This window comes from Octopus bimaculoides, chromosome 5 (genome assembly GCF_001194135.2).
Source record: "Octopus bimaculoides isolate UCB-OBI-ISO-001 chromosome 5, ASM119413v2, whole genome shotgun sequence".
Lineage (NCBI taxonomy): Eukaryota > Metazoa > Mollusca > Cephalopoda > Octopoda > Octopodidae > Octopus > Octopus bimaculoides.
In genome coordinates, this window is record NC_068985.1 from 3,468,619 (window position 1) to 3,472,703 (window position 4,085).

The following is a 4,085-nucleotide window of genomic DNA, read 5'->3' on the forward strand; positions in this document are numbered from 1 at the left end:
TCACAGATTTATATCTATGTACATTGGACATTTGAGAATTAAGTATCTTGCTTAAGGACACAATCCAACATAAGTGACGTGATAAGTTTTACCAAGCATTCATGTCTTTTATATAAATAGTTTTTTTTTGTTTTTTTGGTCTTACTCCTTTAATATCTACCGATTGTTTTCAGGAATTTGAAAATAAACTCGTTAGAAATAATCTTGGTTGCTTTCTGCCACTTGCAAAGGCCATGGTGGCACTAAGAAAGATCGTGGTCATTGCTGCTCTTCCACCGTCGAGGATTCTCTTTAAAAAATCTGTCAAAGAAGATTCTACTCCTCCTTACTGTACCTTCCAAACATATCCTGGTCTTATTTAGCTCCAGGTCAGCCTTAAGTAAACCTATTATCAAAGGAACCTCAGCCGTGTTCATCTGGAAGGTGGGAGAATGCGGAGAGGTGGTAAGCCCTGGTACAAGGCCCAACGTGTCTTTCCCTTTTAATTCGGGAGGGTGTGGCATAAGTGGATTAAAGTACTATTTTTTTTAACAGGTGAAATAACTGCATATATTATAGTTTAGATATGTTAGAATATAGCCATAGCTATCTTTTTCTTACATAGAACTGCAGTTAACTATTTCAGTTATGTCTTATTTCAATTATTGTTAATTCCATAACAGATTCGCAATAAAAAGATCGATATTTAAATGAAATCTATAAGACTTACTTGGAATTCGATCGTGCTCTGTTCTTATAACTGTTATTCATGAGTTTCTGTAAGGTTTTGCGGTTATGGCCATTAGGATCATGTCTGTTGGTATGTTCTCTGGCTTCTTTCTTTGATCGACCTTTACCACTGTGGCCAACATGGATGTATTGGTCACGGTACATGCTCATTATGTCGTATTCGTCCATGTAGTTCGCCACAAAGAAATCAGTCATCATCAACTTTACCGATTCTTGACGCCGATAGAATTAATAGCCTGAAAACACAAAGACAAGGGAGGTTATTATTTGTTAATTTCGTTTAAACCAGGGGTCGCCAAACCCTTTTCGACCATCAACCCTCTTTAACCACTTTTCCTTCCGCATCGACCCTCCTTAGCCACTTCTTCCGCAACAACCACCCTCCTCATTTAAAATACCTTAACACCTTATCCTGCCATGCCACACCTTAAATGCATACCGGGTACTGATGCTAAATGTTAGCTAAAATATACAGGTACGTCAAATTAAGAAATTCTGTTGAAGATGTCACTCTTTTTACGTTTAAAACTTCGTGTATGAGTCTACAGTCTTAAACTTTTAATTTTTATGAAATTGTTTTCACGGTTAGAAAATGTGAAAAACGCATCATATCGCTGGAATATCTTTTATTTAAATTGACAACATCAATGCGAGGGATGAGAATGGTGATCCTGAATCAAGGCATTGATATCAGGCTGAATATTGGTCAGTTTCAGTCTCAAATCACTTCGTTCATCCAGGTTCAGGCGATTTCCCTGTTTGCTGAGGATTACGTTTGCATGGCTGAAGCCAGCTTTCACTATATAAGAGCTAGGAAATGCCAGAAGGAATGGTTCAGCTGCTGCTTTAAGGTGTAGGTACCTTTCACTTGTTTTCTTATTGTACCAAAAGTCACTCAGACTTCTGATCTCAAAAAAGGCTTTCACCACAATATCGACGCTCAAATAATCAAGTTCGGTGATAGAGAGACAGCCGCAGCATGAAGGACGGCGTAGCATTCAAGTGATTTCCGCTTCACAAATCCAACGCCTACAATGACCTACAAACAAAAACGTTTATAGGATATGTATTTAATATCTTATCTCCCAGAGCAGGCCTGGTCAATGCCATATGCAAACACTTGACAGTCCGCAGCCCCTCAATCACACCTCTTAATCTTTGATTACGACCTCAGGCCTCGAACGTAAGCAACAGCAGTCTTCTCGCTGCAATGAAAACTTATCAAATTTTCCCACGTTTCATGGCGCTGACTAAGCATTTCAATCAGTTCCTCTGGGTGAGCTGGTCTTTCGCATGCCGACCCCCATTCGACCCCTTGGCTATCATCGACCCTCTGTAACTCCTCGCCGACCTCTAGGAGGTCCTTTTGGTGAACCCTGGTTTAAAGGAAATGTGATATTATATAAATTAATGAATACATGTCACTTTCTAATTAAACGCAGGAACCAATATTTTGTTGAGATGGTGTAGATTTAAGTATATCGATCTTAGTATATTATCGATACGTTCCTATTGATCCCAGATGGATGAAAGGCGAAGATTAGTTATCTCAGGGATATTATAGATAATCCTAAAGTAGTCGACCGGCCATATTGGGGTTTAGTACCAATGTGAGATACGGGATCTCTAAGTGGGGTAGCGAGAAGTCACCTGACATACTAGGGATAATAGGTAAATATCCCGTAAATCACAATCTACAGTCTTAACAATACGTTGGATGATCACGTCTGGAACGATTTGATTGAACGGCTCTGAGACGTCGAGCACAACACTAACACGATCATAACACAACCATTGTTGAGAAAGCGCCTTGCTATTCGAAATATGAGCTCAATAATTACCCACCTGGATTACACGAAAATATGGTTAAGAGATGATGTTTGCTTGTTGAAAGTGATCAGATAACATAGAGTCGAAGAGTGTGTGTGTGTGTGTGGAGAGAGAGAGAGAGAGAGAGAGAGAGAGAGAGAGAGAGAGAGAGAGAGAGAGAGAGAGAGAGAGAGAGAGAGAGAGAGAGAGAGAGAGAGAGAGTAGGGCTATGTAATGAGGTTGGGGTACGGAATGATAGCGGTGAGGTTGTTAGTTGAAGAACTCTGAAAGTTGTTGGGGAAGTCTACTACTACTACTACTACAGCTGCTGCTATTGCTGCTGCTGCTTTTGCTTCTATAGCAGAAAACTATTTTGTTGTTTATAGTCGCAAAACGTAAACAAATTCTTTCCAAGGATTATATTTCAAAACTGCTTGTCAACAATCTTTATAATTACCTCGAGTGAGCCATAAACCAGAACTAATGTTATTAATATCAGAACTAATATCCATCTGAGATCAAAATCTTGTTTTGTTTCTCAGTTATGCTGTTACACTTTGTCTTCTCTCAAAATAGAATTTTTTTTTTTACCTAATTTAACATTAGTCAGAGAATCAGTTTAGCTCTGTTTCGATTCCCGTTTGGAACAATAATTATTTTCTTTTTTATTACATCTTACCTTACTGATGCCCTCAGTAAAAACATTGATGTCACAAGTCACCATTTCGCGAATACAGACACTATGGGAAAAATGGTTAGGAATAGATAATGAGACAGAGAGATGATATTGATCATCATTGCAAAAGATGGACAGTCTAAAGTCTTTCTCCTTTTCTCAAATTGTTGTCATTCTTCCTGGTTCATTGCAATAAGATGCCAACAAATTTCCAGAAATATAGCTGCCTTTTCTTATTCAAAATGCCTCTGAAAGCAGTATTCTTGCCCATCAATTTCCCATAAATGCCACCCTCTTTGCTTCCACTCTACCGATTCACGACAAAGCATCCAAAATTCACTTCCCTTCTCAGGCTTGTTCACCCCATAACAATGTATGCGATGAAAGGCGGCGAGATGGCAGAAACGTTAGCACGCCGGGCGAAATGCTCAGCAGTATTTCGTCTGTCTTTATGTTCGGAGTTCAAATTCTGCCGAGGTCGACTTTGTCTTTCATCCTTTCGGGGTCGATAAATTAAGTACCAGTTGCGTAATGGAATCAATCTAATAGACTGGCTCCCTCTCCAAACCACATATTTCTCTATAATCCAAAAAGAAATTGTTAAAATATCTGTGTTGTAGAAATGTAACCAGTTTATGGCCCACAAATTTTAACAACAAAATATAGAACACGAAGCGTCATGTGGACCCTGGTTGAGAACCACAGGTCCTTTTATAACTCCATACAAGGCACGAGCATGGCTCTTCATTAACATGTTGACCATAGACATGCTGTGAGGCAGGTGTTAAGTAGACCAAGATTGAAGACCGAGAGAAACCCCAAAGCAACATTCACGGGTAAACGCTGGTTATACGAAAACAAAAAAAAAAAA

General features: G+C 39.1%; 1 long non-coding RNA gene across 1 annotated transcript in view; it reads right to left on the reverse strand.

Moving 5' to 3' along the window:
- Positions 1 to 120: 120 nt before the first annotated feature.
- The window catches only part of LOC106867825 (uncharacterized), a 7,538-nt gene continuing 3,573 nt past the window's right edge, over positions 121 to 4,085 (reverse strand). The window contains exon 2 of the long non-coding RNA XR_001409187.2: positions 121 to 965. This is a non-coding gene — a long non-coding RNA (uncharacterized LOC106867825). The remainder of the gene's footprint in view (positions 966 to 4,085) is intronic.